Genomic DNA, 14,785 nt, shown 5'->3' with positions numbered 1-14,785 from the left:
GTGGTGGTGAGTGTAGTGGTGAGTGGGTGGGTGAGTGGGTGAGTGTGGTGGTGAGTGTGGTGGTGAGTGTAGTGGTGAGTGTAGTGGTGAGTGGGTGGTGAGTGTGGTGGTGAGTGTGGTGGTGAGTGTGGTGGTGAGTGTGGTGGTGAGTGTGGTGGTGAGTGTGGTGGTGAGTGTGGTGGTGAGTGTGGTGGTGAGTGTGGTGGTGAGTGGGTGGTGAGTGTAATCTCTCTCCACAGGTCTCAACAAAGTTCATTTTCCTTGGGGAGAAGAGCTGAAGATGAATCTGGTAAACTCACCACCACCACACTCACCACCACACTCACCACCACACTCACCACTCACACTCACCACTCACACTCACCACTACACTCACCACTACACTCACCACTACACTCACCACCACACTCACCACCACACTCACCACCACCACTCACACCACACACACCACCACACTCACCACCACACTCACCACCACACTCACCACCACACTCACCACCACACTCACCACCACCACACTCACCACCACACTCACCACCACCTCACCACCACACTCACCACCACACTCACCACTACACTCACCACCACACTCACCACCACACTCACCACCACACTCACCACACACTCACCACCACACTCACCACCACACTCACCACCACTCACCACCACACTCACCACCACACCACCACACACTCACCACCACACTCACCACCCTACACTCACCACCTACACTCACCACCACACTCACCACCTACACTCACCACCACACTCACCACCACACTCACCACTACACTCACCACCACACTCACCACACACTCACCACCACACTCACCACCACACTCACCACTACACTCACACACTCACCACCACACTCACCACTACACTCACCACTACACTCACCACCTACACTCACCACCACACTCACCACTCACTCACACTCACACCACCACACTCACCACACACACCTCACCACCACACTCACCACTACACTCACCACCACACTCACCACCACACTCACCACCACACTCACCACTACACTCACCACTACACTCACCACTACACTCACCACCACACTCACCACCACACTCACCACCACACTCACCACCACACTCACCACTATACTCACCACCACACTCACCACTACACTCACCACCACACTCACTTAAACACTCACCACCACACTCACCACCACACTCACCACCACACTCACCACTACACTCACCACCACACTCACCACCACACTCACCACCACACTCACCACCACACTCACCACCACACTCACCACTACACTCACCACCACACTCACCACCACACTCACCACCACACTCACCACCACACTCACCTAAACACTCACCACCACACTCACCACCACACTCACCACCACACTCACCACCACACTCACCACCACACTCACCACCACACTCACCACTACACTCACCACCACACTCACCACCACACTCACCACCACACTCACCACCACACTCACCTAAACACTCACCACCACACTCACCACCACACTCACCACCACACTCACCACCACACTCACCACCACACTCACCACCACACTCACCACCACACTCACCACCACACTCACCACCACACTCACCACCACACTCACCACCACACTCACCACCACACTCACCACCGCACTCACCACCACACTCACCACCACACTCACCACCACACTCACCACCACACTCACCACCGCACTCACCCTTCTGTTTTCAATCCACAGCAGCAGCTGCTGATGATGATGATGCACCAACATCATCAGCACCATCAACATCATCATCAGCAGCACCATCAACATCAGCAGCAGCAGCATCATCAGCATCATCAACACCATCATCAACATCAGCAGCTATACCATCAACATCATCATCAGCTGGATCAGCAAATGGTGAGATTTGCTCTCCCCGTGTCTCCCCCCCGTGTCTCTCCCCGTGTCTCTCCCCCGTGTCTCCCCCACGTGTCTCCCCCCCCCCGCGTCTCCCCCCGCGTCTCCCCCCGTGTCTCTCCCCCGTGTCTCCCCCACGTGTCTCCCCCCCCGTGTCTCCCCCCGTGTCTCTCCCCGTGTCTCCCCCCGTGTCTCTCCCCGAGTCTCTCCCTGTGTCTCCCCCCGTGTCTCCCCCCCGTGTCTCTCCCCGTGTCTCCCCCCGTGTCTCTCCCCGTGTCTCTCCCCCGTGTCTCCCCCACGTGTCTCCCCCCCCGCGTCTCCCCCCGTGTCTCTCCCCCGTGTCTCCCCCACGTGTCTCCCCCCCCGTGTCTCCCCCCGTGTCTCTCCCCGTGTCTCCCCCCGTGTCTCTCCCCGTGTCTCCCCCCCCGTGTCTCTCCCCCGTGTCTCTCCCCGTGTCTCCCCCCCCCCCCGTGTCTCCCCCCGTGTCTCTCCCCGTGTCTCCCTGTGTCTCCCCGTGTCTCCCCCCCCCCCCCGTGTCTCCCCCCGTGTCTCTCCCCGTGTCTCCCCCCGTGTCTCTCCCCGTGTCTCCCTGTGTCTCCCCGTGTCTCCCCCCCCCCCCCCGTGTCTCCCCCCGTGTCTCTCCCCGTGTCTCCCCCCGTGTCTCCCCCCGTGTCTCCCCATGTCTCTCCCCGTGTCTCCGTGTCTCCCCCCGTGTCTCTCCCCGTGTCTCCCCCCCCCGTGTCTCTCCCCGTGTCTCTCCCCGTGTCTCCCCCCCCCCCCGTGTCTCCCCCCGTGTCTCTCCCCGTGTCTCCCCGTGTCTCCCCGTGTCTCCCCCCCCCCCCGTGTCTCCCCCCCGTGTCTCTCCCCGTGTCTCCCCCCCCGTGTCTCTCCCCGTGTCTCTCCCCGTGTCTCCCCCCGTGTCTCCCCCCGTGTCTCCCCCGTGTCTCCCCCCCCCCCCCGTGTCTCCCCCCGTGTCTCCCCCCGTGTCTCCCCCGTGTCTCCCCCCCCCCCCGTGTCTCTCCCCGTGTCTCTCCCCGTGTCTCCCCGGTCCCCCCCCCCGTGTCTCCCCCCGTGTCTCTCCCCGTGTCTCCCCCGTGTCTCCCCCGTGTCTCCCCCCCCCCCCCGTGTCTCCCCCCGTGTCTCTCCCCGTGTCTCCCCCCGTGTCTCTCCCCGTGTCTCCCCGTGTCTCCCCGTGTCTCCCCCCCCCCCCGTGTCTCCCCCCGTGTCTCTCCCCGTGTCTCCCCCCGTGTCTCCCCCGTGTCTCTCCCCGTGTCTCCCCCCCCCCCCGTGTCTCCCCCCGTGTCTCTCCCCGTGTCTCCCCGTGTCTCCCCGTGTCTCCCCCCCCCCCCCGTGTCTCCCCCCGTGTCTCTCCCCGTGTCCCCCCCCGTGTCTCCGCCCCCCGTGTCTCTCCCCGTGTCTCCCCCCGTGTCTCCCCCCGTGTCTCTCCCGTGTCTCCCCCCGTGTCTCTCCCCGTGTCTCCCCCGTGTCTCCCCCGTGTCTCCCCCCGTGTCTCTCCCCGTGTCTCTCCCCGTGTCTCTCCCCGTGTCTCTCCCCGTGTCTCCCCCCGTGTCTCCCCCCGTGTCTCTCCCCGTGTCTCCCCCCCGTGTCTCTCCCCGTGTCTCTCCCCGTGTCTCCCCGTGTCTCCCCCCGCGTCTCCCCCCGTGTCTCTCCCGTGTCTCCCCCCGTGTCCTCTCCCCGTGTCTCCCCCCGTGTCTCTCCCCGTGTCCCCCCCCGTGTCTCCCCCCGTGTCTCCCCCCCCGTGTCTCCCCCCGTGTCTCTCCCCGTGTCTCCCCCCGTGTCTCTCCCCGAGTCTCTCCCTGTGTCTCCCCCCGTGTCTCCCCCCGTGTCTCTCCCCCGTGTCTCCCCCCCGTGTCTCTCCCCCGTGTCTCTCCCCCGTGTCTCCCCCACGTGTCTCCCCCCCCGCGTCTCCCCCCGTGTCTCTCCCCCGTGTCTCCCCCACGTGTCTCCCCCCCCCGTGTCTCCCCCCGTGTCTCTCCCCCGTGTCTCCCCCCCGTGTCTCTCCCCGTGTCTCCCCCCCCGTGTCTCTCCCCCGTGTCTCTCCCCGTGTCTCCCCCCCCCCCCGTGTCTCCCCCCGTGTCTCTCCCCGTGTCTCCCTGTGTCTCCCCGTGTCTCCCCCCCCCCCCGTGTCTCCCCCCGTGTCTCTCCCCGTGTCTCCCCCCGTGTCTCTCCCCGTGTCTCCCTGTGTCTCCCCGTGTCTCCCCCCCCCCCCGTGTCTCCCCCCGTGTCTCTCCCCGTGTCTCCCCCCGTGTCTCCCCCCGTGTCTCCCCCATGTCTCTCCCCGTGTCTCCCCCCGTGTCCTCTCCCCGTGTCTCCCCCCCGTGTCTCTCCCCCGTGTCTCTCCCCGTGTCTCCCCCCCCCCCCCCGTGTCTCCCCCCGTGTCTCTCCCCGTGTCTCCCCGTGTCTCCCCGTGTCTCCCCCCCCCCCGTGTCTCCCCCCGTGTCTCTCCCCGTGTCTCCCCCCGTGTCTCTCCCCGTGTCTCTCCCCCGTGTCTCCCCCCGTGTCTCCCCCGTGTCTCCCCCCGTGTCTCCCCCCCCCCCCGTGTCTCCCCCCGTGTCTCCCCCCGTGTCTCCCCCCGTGTCTCCCCCCCCCCCCCGTGTCTCTCCCCCGTGTCTCTCCCCGTGTCTCCCCCCCCCCCCCGTGTCTCCCCCCGTGTCTCTCCCCGTGTCTCTCCGTGTCTCCCCGTGTCTCCCCCCCCCCCCCGTGTCTCCCCCCGTGTCTCTCCCCGTGTCTCCCCCCGTGTCTCTCCCCCGTGTCTCCCCGTGTCTCCCCGTGTCTCCCCCCCCCCCGTGTCTCCCCCCGTGTCTCTCCCCGTGTCTCCCCCCGTGTCTCCCCCGTGTCTCTCCCCGTGTCTCCCCCCCCCCCCCGTGTCTCCCCCCGTGTCTCTCCCCGTGTCTCCCCGTGTCTCCCCGTGTCTCCCCCCCCCCCCCGTGTCTCCCCCCGTGTCTCTCCCCGGGTCCCCCCCCGTGTCTCCCCCCGTGTCTCTCCCCGTGTCTCCCCCCCGTGTCTCCCCCCGTGTCTCTCCCCGTGTCTCCCCCCGTGTCTCTCCCCGTGTCTCCCCCCGTGTCTCCCCCCGTGTCTCCCCCCGTGTCTCTCCCCGTGTCTCTCCCCGTGTCTCCCCGTGTCTCCCCCCGCGTCTCCCCCCGTGTCTCTCCCCGTGTCTCCCCCCGTGTCTCTCCCCGTGTCTCCCCCCGTGTCTCCCCGTGTCTCCCCCCCCCCCCGCGTCTCCCCCCGTGTCTCTCCCCGTGTCTCCCCCCGTGTCTCTCCCCGTGTCTCTCCCCGTGTCTCCCCGTGTCTCCCCCCGCGTCTCCCCCCGTGTCTCTCCCCGTGTCTCCCCCCGTGTCTCTCCCCGTGTCTCCCCCCGTGTCTCTCCCCGTGTCTCCCCCCGTGTCTCTCCCCGTGTCTCCCCCCGTGTCTCTCCCCCGTGTCTCTCCCCGTGTCTCTCCCCGTGTCTCCCCTGTGGTTGTTGCAGTGGATTGTTGTGGTTGTTGTTGTAGTGGTGGTGGTTGTAGTGGTTGTTGTTGTTGTTGTAGTTGTTGTGGTGGTTGTAGTGGTTGTTGTTGTTGTTGTAGTTGTTGTTGTTGTTGTGGTTGTGGTTGTTGTTGTTGTTGTGGTTGTTGTTGTTGTTGTAGTTGTTGTTGGTGGTGGTGACGACAGCGATGAGGAGACTGCGCCCAGCCCGAACAGAAGCGGCACTCGCAGGTAACAACAACAACCACAACAACCACAACTACTACAACAACAACAACAACAACAACCACAACAACAACAACAACAACCATAACAACAACCACAACAACAACAACAACAACAACAACAACAACAACAACCACAACAACCACAACTACTACAACAACAACAACAACAACAACCACAACAACAACAACAACAACAACCACAACAACAACCACAACAGCAACCACAACAACAACCACAACAACAACCACAACAACAACAACAACCACAACAACAACCACAACAACTACAACAACAACAACCACAACTACTACAACAACAACTACCACAACAACCACAACTACTACAACAACAACAACAACAACCACAACAACAACCACAACAACAACCACAACAGCAACCACAACAACAACCACAACAACAACCACAACAACAACTACCACAACAACCACAACCACAACAACAACAACAACAACCACAACTACCACAACAACAACAACCACAACAACCACAACTACCACAACAACAACCACAACAACAACCACAACAGCAACAACAACAACTACCACAACAACAACCACAAATACCACAACAATTACAACAACAACTACAACAATAACCACAACAACCACAACAACAACAACCACAACAACAACAACAGCAACCACAACCACTACAACCACAACTACCACAACCACTACACCACCACAACAACCACTACACCACTACTCACTACCACCACTACCACCACCATCACACCCACACTAACTACAGCCCGCTAGAGGCTACCTGGGGGAGCTTTGTCTTTGTGTGTGTCTATGTGTGTGTCACTGTGTTTGTGTGTCACTGTGTGTGTGTCTATGTGTGTGTGTGTCTATGTGTGTGTCTGTGTCTATGTGTGTGTGTGTGTCTATGTGTGTGTCTATGTGTGTGTGTGTCTATGTGTGTGTGTGTCTGTGTGTGTCTGTGTCTGTGTGTGTGTCTGTGTGTGTGTCTGTGTCTATGTGTGTGTGTCTATGTGTGTGTCTATGTGTGTGTCTATGTGTGTGTCTATGTGTGTGTCTGTGTGTGTGTGTGTCACTGTGTGTGTCTGTGTGTGTGTGTGTGTCACTGTGTGTGTCTGTGTGTGTGTGTGTGTCACTGTGTGTGTGTGTGTCTATGTGTGTGTCTATGTTTGTGTCTGTGTGTGTGTCACTGTGTGTGTCTGTGTGTGTGTGTGTGTCACTGTGTGTGTGTCACTGTGTGTGTGTCACTGTGTGTGTGTGTGTCTATGTGTGTGTCTATGTTTGTGTCTGTGTGTGTGTCACTGTGTGTGTCTGTGTGTGTGTGTGTCACTGTGTCTGTGTGTGACTGTGTGTGTGTCTGTGTGTGACTGTGTGTGTGTGTGTCACTGTGTGTGTCTATGTTTGTGTCTGTGTGTGTGTCACTGTGTGTGTCTGTGTGTGTGTGTGTGTCACTGTGTGTGTCTGTGTCTGTGTGTGTGTCACTGTGTGTGTCTGTGTGTGTGTGTGTGTCACTGTGTGTGTGTGTGTGGGGAGCGGTAGTGTAGCGGTTAGCGCGCTGCGCTATGAACCTGGCGACCCGGGTTCGATTCCCTCTCACGGCTAACACCAGTGACGATTATCTGAACCGGTCCTGGGCCTCCCCTAGGTCGACTCAGCCTTAAATGAGTACCTGGTGCGGTGTGTAAACATCGCCACTGGGGAGACAAAGGCGGTCGGGCGTGGTGCTGGCCACCCACCCCCCTCGTGTGCCGTTCTGGCCTTCATAGGTGCTCGCTAACAGCACTTGCCCCTACAGTCTGTTAAGGCTATACGGGGGATCTTTGTCTTTATCTTTGATCTTTGTGTGTGTCACTGTGTCTGTGTGTGACTGTGTGTGTGTCTGTGTGTGTGTGTCTATGTGTGTGTCTATGTTTGTGTCTGTGTGTGTGTCACTGTGTGTGTCTGTGTGTGTGTGTGTGTCACTGTGTCTGTGTGTGACTGTGTGTGTGTCTGTGTGTGACTGTGTGTGTGTGTGTGTCACTGTGTGTGTGTGTGTCACTGTGTGTGTCTGTGTGTGTGTGTGTGTCACTGTGTCTGTGTGTGACTGTGTGTGTGTCTGTGTGTGTGTGTCTATGTGTGTGTCACTGTGTGTGTGTGTGTCACTGTGTGTGTCTATGTGTGTGTGTCACTGTGTGTGTGTGTCTATGTGTGTGTGTCACTGTGTGTGTCTATGTGTGTGTGTCACTGTGTGTGTGTGTCTATGTGTGTGTGTCACTGTGTGTGTGTGTGTGTCTATGTGTGTGTCTGTGTGTGTGTCTGTGTGTGTGTCTATGTGTGTGTCTATGTGTGTGTCTCATGTCCCAGGATTGGTAATCGACATTTCTCAGTCAATGACATCATCAGGTAATGTGGCTTGTGTCTAACCAGCGTGTAGTGTGTGTGTGTGTGTAACACTGTGTGTGTGTGTGTAACACTGTGTGTGTGTGACACTGTGTGTGTGTGTGACACTGTGTGTGTGTGTGACACTGTGTGTGTGTGTGACACTGTGTGTGTGTGTGTGACACTGTGTGTGTGTGTGTGTGTGTGACACTGTGTGTGTGTGTGACACTGTGTGTGTGTGTGTGTGACACTGTGTGTGTGTGTGACACTGTGTGTGTGTGTGTGACACTGTGTGTGTGTGTGTGACACTGTGTGTGTGTGTGTAACACTGTGTGTGTGTGTAACACTGTGTGTGTGTGTGTGACACTGTGTGTGTGTGTGTGACACTGTGTGTGTGTGTGACACTGTGTGTGTGTGTAACACTGTGTGTGTGTGTGTGACACTGTGTGTGTGTGTGTGTGTGACACTGTGTGTGTGTGTGTGTAACACTGTGTGTGTGTGTGTGACACTGTGTGTGTGTGTGTGTGTGACACTGTGTGTGTGTGTGTGTGACACTGTGTGTGTGTGTGTGTGACACTGTGTGTGTGTGTGTGTAACACTGTGTGTGTGTGTGTGTAACACTGTGTGTGTGTGTAACACTGTGTGTGTGTGTGTAACACTGTGTGTGTGTGTGTAACACTGTGTGTGTGTGTGTAACACTGTGTGTGTGTGTGTAACACTGTGTGTGTGTGTGTGACACTGTGTGTGTGTGTGTGTGACACTGTGTGTGTGTGTGTAACACTGTGTGTGTGTGTGACACTGTGTGTGTGTGTGTGTAACACTGTGTGTGTGTGTGTAACACTGTGTGTGTGTGTGTGTGTAACACTGTGTGTGTGTGTGTAACACTGTGTGTGTGTGTGTAACACTGTGTGTGTGTGTGTAACACTGTGTGTGTGTGTGTGTGACACTGTGTGTGTGTGTGTGTAACACTGTGTGTGTGTGTGTAACACTGTGTGTGTGTGTGTAACACTGTGTGTGTGTGTGTGACACTGTGTGTGTGTGTGACACTGTGTGTGTGTGTGTAACACTGTGTGTGTGTGTGTGTAACACTGTGTGTGTGTGTGTAACACTGTGTGTGTGTGTGTAACACTGTGTGTGTGTGTGACACTGTGTGTGTGTGTGTAACACTGTGTGTGTGTGTGTGTGACACTGTGTGTGTGTGTGTGACATTGTGTGTGTGTGTGTGTGTAACACTGTGTGTGTGTGTGTGACACTGTGTGTGTGTGTGTGACACTGTGTGTGTGTGTGTGACACTGTGTGTGTGTGTGTGTGACACTGTGTGTGTGTGTGTAACACTGTGTGTGTGTGTGTGTGTAACACTGTGTGTGTGTGTGTGACACTGTGTGTGTGTGTGTGTAACACTGTGTGTGTGTGTGTAACACTGTGTGTGTGTGTGTGTAACACTGTGTGTGTGTGTGTAACACTGTGTGTGTGTGTGTGTAACACTGTGTGTGTGTGTGTACACTGTGTGTGTGTGTGTAACACTGTGTGTGTGTGTGTGTAACACTGTGTGTGTGTGTGTGTGACACTGTGTGTGTGTGTGTGACACTGTGTGTGTGTGTGTGTAACACTGTGTGTGTGTGTGACACTGTGTGTGTGTGTGTGTGACACTGTGTGTGTGTGTGTAACACTGTGTGTGTGTGTGTGACACTGTGTGTGTGTGACACTGTGTGTGTGTGTGTAACACTGTGTGTGTGTGTGTGACACTGTGTGTGTGTGTGTGTGACACTGTGTGTGTGTGTGTAACACTGTGTGTGTGTGTGTAACACTGTGTGTGTGTGTGTGTGTAACACTGTGTGTGTGTGTGTGTGACACTGTGTGTGTGTGTGTAACACTGTGTGTGTGTGTGTGACACTGTGTGTGTGTGTGTGTAACACTGTGTGTGTGTGTAACACTGTGTGTGTGTGTGTGTAACACTGTGTGTGTGTGTGTGACACTGTGTGTGTGTGTGTGTGACACTGTGTGTGTGTGTGTGACACTGTGTGTGTGTGTGTAACACTGTGTGTGTGTGTGTGTAACACTGTGTGTGTGTGTGTGTAACACTGTGTGTGTGTGTGACACTGTGTGTGTGTGTGTGTAACACTGTGTGTGTGTGTGACACTGTGTGTGTGTGTGTGTGACACTGTGTGTGTGTGTGACACTGTGTGTGTGTGTGTGTAACACTGTGTGTGTGTGTGTGACACTGTGTGTGTGTGTGACACTGTGTGTGTGTGTGTGTAACACTGTGTGTGTGTGTGACACTGTGTGTGTGTGTGTGTGACACTGTGTGTGTGTGACACTGTGTGTGTGTGTGTGTAACACTGTGTGTGTGTGTGTGTGTGACACTGTGTGTGTGTGTGTAACACTGTGTGTGTGTGTGTGTAACACTGTGTGTGTGTGTGTAACACTGTGTGTGTGTGTGTGTGACACTGTGTGTGTGTGTGTGTAACACTGTGTGTGTGTGTGTGTAACACTGTGTGTGTGTGTGTGACACTGTGTGTGTGTGTGTAACACTGTGTGTGTGTGACACTGTGTGTGTGTGTGTGTGACACTGTGTGTGTGTGTGTGTAACACTGTGTGTGTGTGTGTGACACTGTGTGTGTGTGTGTAACACTGTGTGTGTGTGTGTAACACTGTGTGTGTGTGTGTGTAACACTGTGTGTGTGTGTGACACTGTGTGTGTGTGTGTGTGACACTGTGTGTGTGTGTGTAACACTGTGTGTGTGTGTGTGTAACACTGTGTGTGTGTGTGTGTAACACTGTGTGTGTGTGTGTGTAACACTGTGTGTGTGTGTGTAACACTGTGTGTGTGTGTGTGTAACACTGTGTGTGTGTGTGTGTAACACTGTGTGTGTGTGTGTGTAACACTGTGTGTGTGTGTGTGTAACACTGTGTGTGTGTGTGTGTAACACTGTGTGTGTGTGTGTGTAACACTGTGTGTGTGTGTGTGTGACACTGTGTGTGTGTGTGTGTGTGTGACACTGTGTGTGTGTGTAACACTGTGTGTGTGTGTGTGTGTGACACTGTGTGTGTGTGTGACACTGTGTGTGTGTGTGTGTGACACTGTGTGTGTGTGTGTGACACTGTGTGTGTGTGTGTGACACTGTGTGTGTGTGTGTAACACTGTGTGTGTGTGTGTGACACTGTGTGTGTGTGTAACACTGTGTGTGTGTGTGTGTGTGTGACACTGTGTGTGTGTGTGTAACACTGTGTGTGTGTGTGTGTAACACTGTGTGTGTGTGTAACACTGTGTGTGTGTGTGTGACACTGTGTGTGTGTGTGTGTGACACTGTGTGTGTGTGTGTGTAACACTGTGTGTGTGTGTGTGTGTAACACTGTGTGTGTGTGTAACACTGTGTGTGTGTGTGTAACACTGTGTGTGTGTGTGTAACACTGTGTGTGTGTGTGTGTGTGTAACACTGTGTGTGTGTGTGTGTGTAACACTGTGTGTGTGTGTGACACTGTGTGTGTGTGTGTGTAACACTGTGTGTGTGTGTGACACTGTGTGTGTGTGTGTGTGACACTGTGTGTGTGTGTGACACTGTGTGTGTGTGTGTGTAACACTGTGTGTGTGTGTGTGACACTGTGTGTGTGTGTGACACTGTGTGTGTGTGTGTGTGTAACACTGTGTGTGTGTGTGTGACACTGTGTGTGTGTGTGTGTGTAACACTGTGTGTGTGTGTGACACTGTGTGTGTGTGTGTGTGACACTGTGTGTGTGTGTGTGACACTGTGTGTGTGTGTGTGTGTAACACTGTGTGTGTGTGTGTGTGACACTGTGTGTGTGTGTGTAACACTGTGTGTGTGTGTGTGTGTGTAACACTGTGTGTGTGTGTGTGTGACACTGTGTGTGTGTGTGTGTGTGACACTGTGTGTGTGTGTGTGTAACACTGTGTGTGTGTCTGTGTGTAACACTGTGTGTGTGTGTGTAACACTGTGTGTGTGTGTGTGTGACACTGTGTGTGTGTGTGTGTGACACTGTGTGTGTGTGTGTGTAACACTGTGTGTGTGTGTGTGTAACACTGTGTGTGTGTGTGTGACACTGTGTGTGTGTGTGTAACACTGTGTGTGTGTGACACTGTGTGTGTGTGTGTGTGACACTGTGTGTGTGTGTGTGTAACACTGTGTGTGTGTGTGTAACACTGTGTGTGTGTGTGTGACACTGTGTGTGTGTGTGTAACACTGTGTGTGTGTGTGTAACACTGTGTGTGTGTGTGTAACACTGTGTGTGTGTGTGACACTGTGTGTGTGTGTGTGTGTAACACTGTGTGTGTGTGTGTGTAACACTGTGTGTGTGTGTGTGTAACACTGTGTGTGTGTGTGTGTAACACTGTGTGTGTGTGTGACACTGTGTGTGTGTGTGTGTGACATTGTGTGTGTGTGTGTAACACTGTGTGTGTGTGTGTCACTGTATGTGTGTGTGTGTGTGACACTGTGTGTGTGTGTGTGTGACACTGTGTGTGTGTGTGTAACACTGTGTGTGTGTGTGTAACACTGTGTGTGTGTGTGACACTGTGTGTGTGTGTGTAACACTGTGTGTGTGTGTGTAACACTGTGTGTGTGTGTGTAACACTGTGTGTGTGTGTGTGACACTGTGTGTGTGTGTGTAACACTGTGTGTGTGTGTGTGTGACACTGTGTGTGTGTGTGTGTAACACTGTGTGTGTGTGTGTGACACTGTGTGTGTGTGTGACACTGTGTGTGTGTGTGTGTAACACTGTGTGTGTGTGTGTGACACTGTGTGTGTTGTGTGTGTGTGTAACACTGTGTGTGTGTGTGTGTGACACTGTGTGTGTGTGTGTGACACTGTGTGTGTGTGTGTGTGTGACACTGTGTGTGTGTGTGTGTGACACTGTGTGTGTGTGTGTGTAACACTGTGTGTGTGTGTGTGTAACACTGTGTGTGTGTGTGTAACACTGTGTGTGTGTGTGTGACACTGTGTGTGTGTGTGTAACACTGTGTGTGTGTGTGTAACACTGTGTGTGTGTGTGTGTAACACTGTGTGTGTGTGTGTGTGACACTGTGTGTGTGTGTGTGACACTGTGTGTGTGTGTGTGTGACACTGTGTGTGTGTGTGTGTAACACTGTGTGTGTGTGTGTGTGTGTAACACTGTGTGTGTGTGTGTAACACTGTGTGTGTGTGTGTGTAACACTGTGTGTGTGTGTGTAACACTGTGTGTGTGTGTGTGTAACACTGTGTGTGTGTGTGTGTGACACTGTGTGTGTGTGTGTGACACTGTGTGTGTGTGTGTGTGACACTGTGTGTGTGTGTGTGTGTAACACTGTGTGTGTGTGTGTGACACTGTGTGTGTGTGTGACACTGTGTGTGTGTGTAACACTGTGTGTGTGTGTGTGTAACACTGTGTGTGTGTGTGTGTGACACTGTGTGTGTGTGTGTGACACTGTGTGTGTGTGTGTAACACTGTGTGTGTGTGTGTGACACTGTGTGTGTGTGTGTGACACTGTGTGTGTGTGTGACACTGTGTGTGTGTGTAACACTGTGTGTGTGTGTGTGTAACACTGTGTGTGTGTGTGTAACACTGTGTGTGTGTGTGTGACACTGTGTGTGTGTGTAACACTGTGTGTGTGTGTGTGACACTGTGTGTGTGTGTGTGTGTAACACTGTGTGTGTGTGTGTGTAACACTGTGTGTGTGTGTGTGACACTGTGTGTGTGTGTGTGACACTGTGTGTGTGTGTGTGACACTGTGTGTGTGTGTGTGACACTGTGTGTGTGTGTGTAACACTGTGTGTGTGTGTGTGTAACACTGTGTGTGTGTGTGTGTGACACTGTGTGTGTGTGTGTGACACTGTGTGTGTGTGTGTGACACTGTGTGTGTGTGTAACACTGTGTGTGTGTGTGTGTAACACTGTGTGTGTGTGTGTGTGACACTGTGTGTGTGTGTGTGTGTGACACTGTGTGTGTGTGTGTGTGTAACACTGTGTGTGTGTGTGTGTGACACTGTGTGTGTGTGTGTGTAACACTGTGTGTGTGTGTGTGTAACACTGTGTGTGTGTGTGTAACACTGTGTGTGTGTGTGTGACACTGTGTGTGTGTGTACACTGTGTGTGTGTGTGTAACACTGTGTGTGTGTGTGTGTAACACTGTGTGTGTGTGTGTGACACTGTGTGTGTGTGTGTGTAACACTGTGTGTGTGTGTGTGTAACACTGTGTGTGTGTGTGTGTAACACTGTGTGTGTGTGTGTGTAACACTGTGTGTGTGTGTGTGACACTGTGTGTGTGTGTGTGTCACTGTGTGTGTAACACTGTGTGTGTGTGTGTAACACTGTGTGTGTGTGTGTAACACTGTGTGTGTGTGTGTGTGTAACACTGTGTGTGTGTGTGTAACACTGTGTGTGTGTGTGTAACACTGTGTGTGTGTGTGTGTGTGTAACACTGTGTGTGTGTGTGTAACACTGTGTGTGTGTGTGTGACACTGTGTGTGTGTGTGTGTAACACTGTGTGTGTGTGTGTGTAACACTGTGTGTGTGTGTGTGTAACACTGTGTGTGTGTGTGTGTGACACTGTGTGTGTGTGTGTAACACTGTGTGTGTGTGTGTAACACTGTGTGTGTGTGTGTGTAACACTGTGTGTGTGTGTGTGTGTAACACTGTGTGTGTGTGTGTGTAACACTGTGTGTGTGTGTGTAACACTGTGTGTGTGTGTGTAACACTGTGTGTGTGTGTGTGACACTGTGTGTGTGTGTGTAACACTGTGTGTGTGTGTGTAACACTGTGTGTGTGTGTGTAACACTGTGTGTGTGTGTGTGTGTAACACTGTGTGTGTGTGTGTGTAC

The 14,785-nt window shown here is 54.2% G+C and overlaps 1 long non-coding RNA gene across 1 annotated transcript in view; it reads left to right on the top strand.

Annotated features, from left to right (window-relative positions):
• The first annotated feature begins 238 nt into the window (after window positions 1-238).
• LOC144955737 (uncharacterized) overlaps window positions 239-14,785 on the top strand; it is a 37,971-nt gene continuing 23,424 nt past the window's right edge. The window contains exons 1-3 of the long non-coding RNA XR_013641794.1: window positions 239-289; window positions 1,736-1,900; window positions 5,548-5,617. This is a non-coding gene — a long non-coding RNA (uncharacterized LOC144955737). The remainder of the gene's footprint in view (window positions 290-1,735; window positions 1,901-5,547; window positions 5,618-14,785) is intronic.

Source organism: Lampetra fluviatilis, unplaced genomic scaffold (genome assembly GCF_964198595.1).
Source record: "Lampetra fluviatilis unplaced genomic scaffold, kcLamFluv1.1 SCAFFOLD_217, whole genome shotgun sequence".
In the NCBI taxonomy this organism is placed as follows: Eukaryota; Metazoa; Chordata; class Hyperoartia; order Petromyzontiformes; family Petromyzontidae; genus Lampetra; species Lampetra fluviatilis.
Note: the sequence above shows the minus strand (reverse complement) of the source record. Positions and strands in the feature narration are given on the sequence as shown.